The following is a 13,226-nucleotide window of genomic DNA, read 5'->3' on the forward strand; positions in this document are numbered from 1 at the left end:
CTGAACCTCTAATTGTTCCATTGCAATATTATTTGTTATAAGAATTTCCTCAGGGCGCCTGGGTGGCTCAGTCGGTTAAGCCTTTGATCTTGATTTCAGCTCAGGTCATGATCTCACGGTAAGTCGTGAGATCGAGCACCGTGTCTGGCTCCTGCTTAGTGCAAAGCCTGCTTAAGATTCTCTCTCCCTCTTCTTCTGTCCCTCCACTTCTCCCACATGCTCTCTCTCTCTCTCTCTCTCTCTCTCAAAAAAGAAAAAATTCCTCAAACATGTAATACTTTAAAGGTTTCTGCAAAATGTTGAACTTGGGTTTTCAGACTCAAGTATTCAGTGGAAATGCCAAATAATCATTTCTAATAAACATTGCGTGGTTACGTGGATCTGTCTGCAATGAATTTGAAGATATATTACATAAATGTTTATTGTGGTAGTATGCATTTTGGGCATCAGTTTGATTACATTGTTTTACATAAGTAAATAGTAAGTAGCATGCTCCTGTCACGAGGCCATCTGTGTTTAGCTAATCAGAGGACTTAGATTTCAATGCTTCTTTCATGTCTCCTGTTTGTGTTTTTAAAAGCTGCAGAAGTGGTGAATAAATCCCGTATTAAGTGTTCAGTACTTCTTGAAGATGGGAAGAATCCATCACTGGAAAAAAGGGTAAATCATTGCAAATGTGATGAATTCTAAATAGATAACTTTCACTTGTCCAACACAGGCTTTTCAAGTGTCTGCTGTGTGCTACACCCTGCGGATTCCACGCTTCAGAGAATAAAGAACCGAGTGCTTGTTCCCCAGGAGCTTACAGTTGAGCCTGCTTGGTGGGGGATGGGGGACGGGAAGACAGAGACGTGTGTCAGGTACGATGGTAGGAGAGACAGTCCCGAGAACAGCAGGAGGGACAGCTGGCCCATTTCTGCCCTATCTCGTTTAGTTTTTTTCTGGGTGGTGGGGAAAGTAGTCTGAAGTGTGAGAATTATGCCTGAGTTGACATCTAGAGGGTGGTTAGGAGCCGGTCGGTCTGGAGCCCCATCTTTGGAGATTGGGGGAGGACTTGGCCAAAGTGTTCAGGTTAGGGAAGGAGCTGGGGCTCCGGGGCAGCTGGAATTCAGGGGGGTTCTGGAAGCAGGGGGGAACCCCTGTCTCAGGGGTGCTCTGTGTGGTGTGGGACCCAGGGCGGGGGTAACAAGAGATCCTATCACCAAGACCTGGGACAGGAGACACAGTGGCCGGGAGAATAGACCCGGGGGCAAACTCCCTGTGTTCAAGGCCCAGCCTAACTCGGTCTAACTTAGACTCCCTGTAGTACAATGGGGACAGTGGGACCTGCCCAGGGGTTGGCAGGCTCATTGTCGTCCTTCAGGTGGAGGGAGAGCCTGCTGACTTCTGATGGGGGGGGGGGGGGGGCGGCAGCCCTGCCTTTGGAGATTTGGAGGTTCCCTCTCAGCCCTGCTTCCTGGTGCCCCTCCTGTCCCTCAGATAGAAAGCCAGCTTACCCTTAACAATTTTGCTTCTTTTCTTGCAGAAGAATTTTGAAAAGCCATATACCTGATGATGTGTTTTTAAGTTAACATTTAAAACATCCATAACGAGTTTAAAATGTTTCATAGGACACAATTTCTAGTGTATTGATAATATTGACATTTTAAAAAAGATTACATCATTGCTTAAAATATATCTACTAAAATCTAAGTACTATACTCTGGTAACTTAATATCTACAAGTATCGCTTTTTTTTTTTACTGTTTGTTTATTATTATTATTTTTTTAATTTTTTTAACGTTTATTTATTTTTGAGACAGAGAGAGACAGAGCATGAATGGGGGAGGGGCAGAGAGAGAGGGAGACACAGAATCCGAAGCAGGCTCCAGGCTCTGAGCCATCAGCCCAGAGCCCGACGTAGGGCTCGAACTCACAGACCGTGAGATTGTGACCTGAGCTAAAGTCGGATGCCCAACCGGCTGAGCCACCCAGGTGCCCCTGCTGTTTGTTTGTTTATTTTTGAGAAAGAGAGAGACAGAGTGCGAGTTGGGGAGGGGCAGAGAGAGAGGGAGACACAGAATCCCAAGCAGTCTCCAGGCTCTGAGCTGTCCGCACAGAGCCTGACGCGGGGCTCGAGCCCACAAACCACAAGATCATGACCTGAGTCAAAGTCAAACACTCAACTGACTGAGCCACCCAGGAGTCCCCATAAGTATTGCTTTAAAAGTGACATGAGGGGCGCCTGGGTGGCGCAGTCGGTTAAGCGTCCGACTTCAGCCAGGTCATGATCTCGCGCTCCGTGAGTTCGAGCCCCGCGTCAGGCTCAGGGCTGATGGCTCAGAGCCTGGAGCCTGTTTCGGATTCTGTGTCTCCTTCTCTCTCTGCCCCTCCCCCGTTCATGCTCTGTCTCTCTCTGTCCCAAAAATAAATAAACGTTGAAAAAAAAAAATTTAAAAGTGACATGAGAAAGATATTCTTCAGCAAAATGAATTTTTGTATTTCCCCTTTGCTCCTCAAATGCCTTTTCTTTTTTCTTTAATTTGTTAATGTTTATTTATTTTGAGAGAGAGGGAGAGGCAGAGAGAGAGAAGATCCCAAGCATACTCTTTGCTGTCAACACAGACCCTGACACAGGGCTCGAACTCACAAACCATGAGATTATGACCTGAGCCAAGATCAAGAATCGGCCACTTAACAGACTGAGCCACCCAGGCACCCCTCAGATTCCTTTTCTTGTATACTCCTCTGCAAAATTGTTAATGTAATATAATTTCATGCTTGGAAGTCTTTTCTTAAAACCATGTGATATTTCTCTGCAATAAACATGTGAGTATAAACTTCAACTTTACATTTTCTGTGACCATATACCAAATATTGAAACATTTTCCTTCAAAATTATTTTTAAATACTATTAATATATGTTCAAAACAACATAAATATATCACAAAATGTGAAAAATAAACACGAAAAATAAATGTTATTCTGAATGAGTCTGGTACTGAGATAGGTAGAGATTCTTTTTTCCCCTCAGTCTGTGAATTTGTGAATGGAGGTGATGCGGTGCTAGACAGAGACAAGAAGGGGGTTGCTGCTGAGCTGTGTTAAAACTTAGTAGCTAGATGAACATGTTCTCAAATCATTGTGGTGATTTTACTTTCTGTTAATTGGCCTTTCCCTGGAAGTCGTAAATTATGAATCTTCAGTCTTACGCACGTCTGCAGGGGCCTCCTGTCCACGGCGCCTCTCATCACGCTCACAGGCAGCGGTCGGAGACTCAAGTCCTGCCTGTTCCAGCCCGTGATGCAGATACGCGCTCCTGCCTGGGTGAAGAGTCACAGCCCTGGAAGATACCATATGGTTTCATTAGAAAGTTTGCTCATAGATAATGTGATGCTGTGTCCCCACTTTACCTTGGACGAGTTTTACCAGGAATCAGTTTGCTTTATAGATCTGTCTTAGGAATCCATATTCTAGTGAAATATTTAATGTTTTTCTACAGAATCTAAATTCTTTTACAAGCCAGACGTCATGAGGTTCCATCAAGCTCTGTCTTCAGCCCTCCGGTGTCAGACTCACGGACCAGCCGTCTGCTGACCCAGACGGAAGGGCAGCAGCTCACCGCTGCCTCCCAGCTGTCTACCTCCACCGTGGAAGCAGGAGGCTTCGGTTCTGCAGAAAATGGAATGGAAAAGAAAACAATTCCTAAAGGAAGATACAGGTAATGAAAAAAGAGAAAGCATGAATCTTAAAAGAAAACTGAGCACACGTAATTTTTCGGGGAGAACAAGCAAACGCGTGGCATCAGAAGAAGACGCTGCTGAGGTCAAAGCCTACCTAAATTGTGGGAACCCCAGAACATGCGAAAACCATTTTTGTGATAGTAGGTATTTGGATGATTTGGAGCAAAAAGCCAAGTGATTGAAATGCTCCAAGAGGCTGAGGCCCTGGTGGTGACACTGATGTATGAGGATCGTTGGACCCAGCTGAGAGTGGCCCAGGTGAGTCAGCAGCGTCGGGTCTGCTGGTCAGTTCTGTTTCTGTGCCACTGCAACCCCCCTTCTCTTAGTGTCTGATTTGGGTAGGAGAGCCGGGGAGAAGATTTGAGGCCCCCCCCCCCCCGCCGCCCCCAGTGGTGAGTGACTGAGAACGTACACTCATCAGGTGTTCAAGAAACCGCCAGTGTTTTCCAGAGCAGGCACACTGCTCTGTGCTCCAGCAGCACTGGACGGGGGGGCCAGACCCTCAGCCTCCTTGCCGGTACCGTCTCCTGCTGTCAGCCGTTCCCGGGGTGTGAAGCGGGGTCTCGCTGCGGCTTTAAACTGCGTTTCCCTCCTAACTAATTGCATGGAGCGTCTTCTCTGTGCTTATCGCAGTTTGTGTATCTTCTCGGGGGGAAACGTCTGCTCAGATCTTTTGCTCCTTTTTTAATGAGGTTACTTGTGCCTTATTTTGCATCTGTAAGCATTCTTTCTCTATTCTGATACAAGTCCCTTGTCGGATCTATACTTGGCAGTTCTCCACAGCTGTGGTTTATTTGTCTTCAGTTTCTTGCTGGTGTCTTGAAGCACAACATTTTTTAATCCGATGAACTCCAGTTTATCAATTATTTTCTTTTATTACTTACACTTTTGTTGTCATATTCAAGAATGCTTTGCCTATCCCAGGTCTTGAAGGTTTACTTCTATTTTCTTCTAAGAATTTATGGTTTTAGGGCCACCTGGGTGGCTCAGTTGGTTAAGTGTTTGACTCCATTTTGGCTCAGGTCATGATCTCCTGGTTCTTGAGTTTGAGCCCTGCATCAGGCTCTGTGTTGCCAGTGTGGAGCCTGCTTGGGATTCTCTCTCTCCCTCTGCCCCTCCTGTGTGCTCGCTCACTCTCTCTCTCTCAGAATAAATAACATATTTATTCATATATATATATAGCATATATATATATATATATGAATTTATGGTTTTAGGTCTTACATTTGAATCTGTGTCTGATTTCGAGTTAATTTTCATGTCTAATGTGAGATAAGGGCACAGACCCACCTGGCTGCCTGCATGTTGATATCCAGCTTCCCCAGAACTGCTGATAAGACTCTTCTTTCCCTGTTTAATTTTTTTGGCACCTTTATTGGAACTCAATTGACTATAAATATAAGGGTTTATTTCTAGACATTCAGTTCTTTCCATCGGATCTATATGTCTGTCCTAATGCCATTACCACACTGTCTAGGGTACTTCAGCTTTGTGGTAAGTTTTGAAAGTAAGACTTGTGTCTTCCAACTTTGTCTTTTTCCAGAGTGTCTTGGGTATTCTGGTTCTTTTGCATCTCCATATAAATTTTAGGATCAGCTTGTCAGTTCCTTCAGGCGCCCAGCTGAGATTTTGGTATAAATTGTGTTGAGTCTATGAAGGAATTTTGGGAGTTTTGCTGTCTTGACAGTATTGGATTTTCTGATCCATGAACAGGGGTGACCTTTCATGCATTTAAGCCTTCAGTCTCTTCCAGCAGTGCGTTTCGTGTCCAAATCTTGCTCCACCTGTCATTTTTGAAAGAGTTTTGCCAGCGAAAGAATTGTAAGTCGATCATTTTTTTCCTTTCACCAGTTTAGAGATGTGACCCCACTGTCTTATAGCTTGCTTTGTTTCCCACAGGAGACCGGCTGTCACGCTTCTCTTTAGTTCTTTCCAGGTGACACCCCTACCCCACCTGCCCGCCCCCACCCTGCCTCTTTTAAGGTTTTTATTCATCCTTGGTTTTAAGCAGTGTGATGATAATGTGGCCCAGTGTGGTGTTTTCATGTTTGTCACACTTGGGGCTTGTAGATCTTGGTTCTACAGGTTAAATGGGGGAGAACTCTCATTCCCATTGGGAGTTTTGTGGCCCTGAAGCATGGTGTTCCTCTGTTTGTGAGGTGTTCTTTGATTTCTTTCACCAGTATTTCATAGTTTCACCATGCAGATCCTGTGCACGTTTTGTTGATTTCCATTTAAGTATTTCATTTTTTTGGAATGGTTATTATAAATAGTAATACATTTTTTTTAAAAAGATCATTTTTACATGTTCGTTGAGAGTGCATAGAAATACAGGTGATTTTGTGTTTTGATCTTGTATCCTGCAACCTCGCTATCCTGACACGTTAGTTCCAGGAAGTTTTTTTTTTTTTTTTAATGTTTATTTATTATTGAGAGAGAGAGAGACAGAGCATGAGCAGGGGACGGGCAGAGAGAGAGGGAGACACAGAATCCGAAGCAGGCTCCAAGCTCTGAACTGTCAGCACAGAGCCCGACGCTGGGCTCGACCTCACAAATCGCAACATCATGACCTGAGCCGAAGTCAGACGCTCAACCGACTGAGCCATCCAGGAGCCCCTTTTGTAAATTCCTTTGGGTTTGCTACACAGACACTTGTGTCATCTATAAATAGGGACCGTAGTCTTCCTTTCTGATTTATATGACTTTTATTTCTTTTTCCTGTTGTATTACACTGGCTAAGATTTCTGCTGTGATGTTGAATAGAGAGGAGACCAGATTCGGAGAGTATGATCATGGGGTTAGCTTTTGGCTGAAAGAGCTATTTACAAATTAATTTTAGGCCTTTTCTTTCTGCTTAATTATAAAACCTATCTGTCTTGAATACGTGCATCGTTTATGTTTAATTTTGAAACTTTATTTGTGTTCACTGGCTCTTATTTCCTCTGTTAAAGGCATCGTGGTGTCACTGCAGAGCCGTGCAGTTGGCAGTGGTCCCCTGGACATCCCAGCTTCTGACGGCGCCCCCGGGGGAAGTCTCCACACCCAGTCCACGGTGTAACTACATAGAAATGGAGCCTCCTCCGATGGGGCCAAGAGCATGAGGCATATAATCAGTTTTCCAGGTCAGACATCTCCATTCACTGCCTTAAGTCCTACTTACATGCCTGCTTCAGTCCAATTTAAAGTCTCCCAAGCTCCAGTTTTAATTATTTAAACTTTTAGAAGTTTTGTTTGGGCATGTGAAAATAAATGTGAAAAAAAAAAAGATCTAAATGACAGAAACCTCTGCAAACACCAGCCTGCTTTTCCCCAGAGAGTTTCTGGAATGGGGGTTCCATCCTTCCATGGGAGCCCCTCTAGGACTTGAACTGAGAGCTCAGTGAGAAGTTGGGGAGGAAAGCATGGTTCCAAGGCCTGAAAATCCAGCCATGGCCAGACTCCTAGACTATTTTCCTCATCACACGCATTCATTCACTCATTCACAGCGTTAGAAAATTAAGTTATCCCTCTATTCAAAAACTAAATTGTCCTCAGTACCACCTAATTTCATAGCTTCACTCTGTGAGAATAGTTATAAGACGTAGCCCACTTGGACCTGCCCTTTGAGAGTCTTACAACTTAGAACGAGCAGAGATGCTTGTCCCGGTCCTGAAAAGTCCTGCTGGGGGCTCTAGCCTGTGCCTCGCCACAGCTGCTGGTGCCTTGGGTGGGGACATCCACTTCCTATCCTCCCTGCCCTTGGAGTTCCAGCCCCCTAGCTGCCTGGCAGGAGCTCCTAGAAGGGGCTGTCCGGTCCTGAAGAGGGGCTCACAGGGTGGGGTGGGGGGCAGTGAGAAGGTGGCACTTGGGCCTGGCCCTTTCAGCCTCATCCAGTCTCACTGGGCTGTGGGGGACTTATAGGCAGTTGTGTCTGTGTTGTCTCAGCGAGGAGTGCCGGGGGCCAGTGTTCACTTTTATGATGACAGGACACAGTTCAGCGAAACCACTGGGGAGCTCTGAGGGACAAGATTTATTCCTCACAGGTCCCGGAGGGTATGCAGCACACTGGGGCGCACAGCAAAGTCGCAGGTAGAGCAAGAGGGGGAGCAGGTCTGAGGCTCTGCCTTTATGAGGGTCTAAGGATGTGGGGCTTGGGGTTTCAAGGGCTCACTCCTTATTGGCTGATATAAGTCATAAAGGTGGGAATTAGGGTGCAGGAAGGGAAAAGCAGGCTCACTCACAGGTCAGTTATCCAGGTCACCCTGGCTTTTCTGGAGGGACCTTCACGGGTGGGGGCGGCCTTGTTCCTTTTCTGGTTGTTTTGCTAGCAGCTTGTCGTACAGCTGGCAACATGGACGTTCTTTCGAAGTGGTTGCCTCGGCAATCAAAAGCCCGATACCCACACTTGCACCACAGTAATTTTTGGTGCAAACGGGACAACTTTTGACAAACATAGCGCTCTGCTCACAAGAAACCTGTAGCCTTATTTTTACATAATTGTCTTCGGAAAGAACAGTTCGGCAGGTCTGTTGCATGGAAGGCCCATTTGAGAGCAGAGCCCTAACACTTGGACAGCCTTTGCTGAATTCTGGGTTTATATATCCTACTCAGTGCTGTTTACTTGGACACGTGGTAATCACTTCAGCCTCAACATGTGTCGAACTGAGCCCCTGCCCTGCCCGAGACCTGCCTCCTGGGGTCTGTGTTGTCCTAGCCAGTGTCCGCACTTGCTCTCCGTGAGTCTTAGGTCATCTTTAACTTCCCTCTTCTTTGCATATACTACGTTCAAGCTCTTAGCAAATCCTATTGGCTCTGCCTTCAAAATACAGCTAGAAACTGACTTTCTTCCTCTCTGCTGCTGCCATTTGTTTCAGCCTTTACCTCCTGACAGAACTGGGCACGAGCTTCCTCGGTGGCCTCCTGCCTCCACCGGCCCCTCCACCTGCTCTCTGCACGGCTCCCAGAGAGGTCCTACACACTCCCTGTCCCGAACCCTCCAGCAGCTCCCCACATGCCTGCAGGTCTGCACCTGCCCCTCACCGGGCAGGAGCTCGTCTCCTCTCTCCCTGCTCTCACTGCCCCCCAGCCTCCTGCTCTACGTGAGGGTCTTGGTTCTTCCCTCTCCTGCAGTGTGCTCCCAGCTCTCGGCACGACTTGCTGCCCCATTCCTGTAAACCACACACACACACACACACACACACACACACACACACACACGCGCGCGCGCGCGGGCGCAGCAAATCATGAAAAGATGAGAGTATGATGAGCCCCATATACACACCCACCCAGACCAAACAGTTGCCAAGGGTTTTTCTGTCCTTCCTTCATCTGCCCCTTTATGAGGGGAGGGGTAGGGAGCTGGGATTGAGGAAAATCCAGACGTGCCATTTTAGCTCACGGGGCTCAGGATGCCGGTCTGAAACACCCGGGCTTTTCTTCACGGGGCTGCAATGCCATTCCCAAAGCTGACAGATTCAATACTCAGTCCTAATTAGTTACCTGATTGTTTTTAAATGTCCTTCTACACTTGATCTATTGGGATCAGGACGGGCAAGGTCATCCGTGACATTTCTTGTCTCTTCAGCTCATCCTCCGACCCCTGACCCCGTCTTGCAAAAGGTCCCATGTCCTGGACTCACCTGTTTCTTCACTGTGGGGTCCTTTAACTCGTTCCCCTTTCCTCCATGCTTTCTGAAAACCGGAGCTTGGCTCTACAAGTCCGTTTTTCAGCTCCCTCTTGTTTCACGAGAGCACCTCCCTGGGTGGTGCTGCCTCACACCCCATCCGTGCTGCAGTTGGCTGGTCGGATTTAGCAAATAAAAATGCAGGATGCTAAGTTTGAATTCCAGATAAATAATTTTTTAGTATAACCTATGTCCCATGTGTTGCAAGGCACATACATCTCTAAAAATCATGTATATTTTCTCAGACACAAATTATCCACTGTTTTCCTGAATTTCGAGTCTAGCTCCATAGTCTGTGTTCCCTCCGGCCACTGTCTGTGATGCAGCTACATTTTCTCGAATCCATGATGCTCAGCTGGAACCGGGGGTTAGGTGACATCAGCACAGCCCCCCTTTTGTCCCCTTAGTGGCTTCATGTGCCAGCGAGGGTCTCCGGAATCACTTTTTAGTTATGTCTGGAAGATGGTGATTTTTCTGTGTCTATCGTTCCTTCCACGTGTGTTGGGTAAGATTTTCCGTAGAGAACTTTCCGTCTTCAACTGGGTGTTTTGTTCGCTCGATCCCTCAGGTCCCTGAGGTGTTACAGCAGGCTCAGCGGGGGTTGGGCGGCTTCCTACCCACCATATGCAGCAGTGCCCACACCCCTGCGCACACCCCCAAGTGCAGCTGCACGGTGTGTAGAATACTGCCCCCTCTGTGTGCGTCTGACCCCTCTGTCCCCTGTGGATCTGCCCCCAAGCTCTCTGAAGCAGCATTTTTGTGTTTTGTTCATTCCTGTATCTCCACAGGCCACGGACAGTGTGACAGAGCTTGTGCTGAGCAAGTGTTTGTTCAGAATTAGTCCTGAATAAGTGAATATCGAGGTTTAATTTTGTAAGTTCCAAGACAATTCTATGAAGACATAGCTTCACATACCAAAAAATGGAAGTAATAATCCAATTCTATGATAGTATGTTTGAGATTTAAACTTGTTTTAAATGTCTATTTATTTTTGAGAGAGAGAGAGAGTGGGAGAGACAGAGCACCAGCAGGGGAGGAACAGAGAGAGAGGGAGACACAGAATCTGAAGCAGCTCCAGGCTCCAGGCTATCAGCGCAGAGCCCCACACAGAGCTAGAACTCATGAGCCGTGAGATCATGACCTGAGCCAAAGTCGCACGCTTAACTGACTGAGGCACCCAGGCATCCCTGTTTGAGATTTAAAATGAATTTGAATAAATCACATTAAAAAAATTTTTTAAATGTTTATTTATTTTGGAGAGAGACAGAGACAGAATGCGAGTGGGTTAGGGGGGCAGAGAGAGAGGGAGACACAGAATCCAAAGCAGGCTCCAGGCTCTGAGCCATCAGCACAGAGCCCGACGCGGGGCTCAAACTCACGAACCACAAGATCATGACCTGAGCCGAAGTCAGATGCTCAACTGACTGAGCCACCCAGGCACCCCTAAAATTTTTTTTAATGTTTATTTATTTTTGAGAGAGAGACAGAGTGTGAGTGGGGGAGGGGCAGAGAGAGGGAGACACAGAACCCGAAGCGGGCTCCAGGCTCGGAGCTGTCGGCACAGAGCCCGACGCGGGGCTCAAACTCGTGAACTGAAAGATCATGACCTGAGCTGAAGTCAGACACTTACCAACTGAGCCACCCAGGCACCCCTGAATAAATCACATTTCAATTAAAGCACACATAAATAACTTTCTTGCACAAGGCGTACTTAATAGCGTTTATTAGACACCTGTGCAAGGGTGCGAGTTCTTACCTGCTCTTTCTCCATCTTCACATTAACTCTACGTGTTTGGTCTTATTATTTTCCATTTTATAGATGAGGAAACAGGCTCAGAGAAATAATCGTAAGTCAGTCTTGAGATTTCAACTCAGGCCTCCTCTTTTTAGACTCAAGTCTCGCTCTTTTATATTCTAGCTGCCTTTTTGTTTGCAAATGTGACACGATGGACTTATATAACTGACTTAGAGTACAAATTGTGTTTCAGCCACTTTGTCTTACAAGATGCTCTTTCTGTTGTCTTATCTGAAGATGGAAACCCACACCTGCATCTCTCACTAGTAGGAGACCCTGCCGTTCTTAGATGGCCTTAGTGGAGACTTCGGGTCTCGGCAAGTGGGAGCATCAGAGAGGAAGCCCAGCTCTTCTCCTGTGTGAGCCCCAGCCCCTCCCCCCTGCTCTCCTCTGTGCACCCTCCCGAGTCCGCAGTGCCAAGCCCGGAGGCTGTGCTACTGGCACTCTGTGCTCCCTCCCTTCCTGGCCCCCCTTCAAGGGAATCCCAGGCGAAATCACGCAGGAAAACGTGACAGGACTGAAAACGTCTGTTTATGGAGCAAGCTGAGCGAAATCTGACTGTTGATGTGCGCAGAGCTGAGTGGGCCCCTGATTTCTTTCTCCCTCAGCCTCTGCAAGACAGACCCTCATTCATGTATGGAGAGACAGTTACTATAAAGGGAGACTTACAGTGTGGGCCCTGGATGCAGCAGATAGGGTCTCAGACCTTAGCTTTGCCACTCGCCAGTTGGGGCGTGCTGGGAAAATTGGTTAGCCACCCTGCGCCTCAGTTTCCATATCTGTAAGGTGGATCTGGTGCCTGCCTAACAGGGTTGTGGTGAGATTTCGGTGTAACAGTCCTTTGAGGTGTTTAGCATAACGTCTGCCCATGGGAAGTGTTCAGGAAATGCCAACTCTTATCAGTCCCGTGCCCAAGAGCTCACGATGCAAGGGGGCAAGCAGACTTTCAAGGTAAATGACAGCACAGCAGATGTGGTCCTGCTGCAGCCTGTGCGTGGACAAGAGTACAGGAGGGGCAACTCCCTGCCTGGGGAAAGGGGCCAACCCTCCTGAAAACAACAGGTGGGCAGTTAGCAGAAACCCCGGGGGGGGGGGGGGGGAGAATTGTAGACCAAATGCACACGTGCTGTGGCCCCAGAGTGCGAGAGGACGTGACACCATGCGGTGGTGCCAGCGAGAGAGCTCCATGTGAGCAGAGGGCAGTGTCTGGAGCACCTGCTGGGACTGGGAGAGCAGGCTGGAGCGTGGTGCGGGTAGCCCGTGAGGGGCCCAGAGCGTGCGCTCTGGTCAGGAAGGCGCGTCTTGGTCTGCTGGGAATGGGCCCTCCCTCGGGGGTTAGCTCCCGATTGATGCCGTGGGGCCTTGGGCTCACCTCCCAGCCTCTCTGTGCCTCGTCGTCATCACCATAAAGTGCAGGTGAGCGACACCCACCTTGCAGGGTTCGGATTGATCCGTGTACAGCTCTTAGCGTAAGAAGGTCTGCACATAGTACTTTGTAAGCGGTGGCTATACAATAGGAGCGTTTTTTCCAAGGTCAGAAGTCAGAAAATCAGTGAATTGGTTTTCATCTCCCAGGAAAGTGCTGTTTCATACTCTGAAATGTAAATGTCCTGTTATTTGTTTTAATGCCAAGGATTTTGTGAGGACAGTGCTGCAGTTTTTGGTAATTATGGCGGTTGGAAGCGCGGTAAGTTTTCGTTTTCACCATCTCTGAAATTTGACTCTCCAGCAGTGACCCCTCCTGACAGCGGGAGGCAGCACCAGGCAGCAGGGCCGTGTGTCCCAAGGGTCAGGGGACACCTTCCCTCCGTGCTTTAGATTGTTCGTTTTTGTGTTTGTTTTTTGTTTTTTTGCAAGTGTGTATATTCCTTCTGTAGTTTAAAATAAGAAAGAAGTGAGTTATGCAGTGTGTTCAGATGGCATTTGTTGTGACCACAAATAGCTTTAAACTCCCTGAGAATTAAACTAAAGTCCAGACACATGAGAAGATGCTCAACATCACTCAGTATGAGGGAAATACAGATCAAAACCACAGTGACCTGGCAC

General features: G+C 47.4%; 1 long non-coding RNA gene across 1 annotated transcript; it reads left to right on the top strand.

Annotated features, from left to right (window-relative positions):
• The first annotated feature begins 2,418 nt into the window (after nucleotides 1-2,418).
• LOC123385189 lies at nucleotides 2,419-8,945 on the top strand. Its single transcript, XR_006597378.1, has 2 exons — nucleotides 2,419-3,980; nucleotides 6,674-8,945. It is a non-coding gene; the product is annotated as an uncharacterized LOC123385189 (long non-coding RNA).
• The last annotated feature ends 4,281 nt before the right edge of the window (nucleotides 8,946-13,226 follow it).

This window comes from Felis catus, chromosome B1 (genome assembly GCF_018350175.1).
Source record: "Felis catus isolate Fca126 chromosome B1, F.catus_Fca126_mat1.0, whole genome shotgun sequence".
NCBI classification, from domain to species: domain Eukaryota; kingdom Metazoa; phylum Chordata; class Mammalia; order Carnivora; family Felidae; genus Felis; species Felis catus.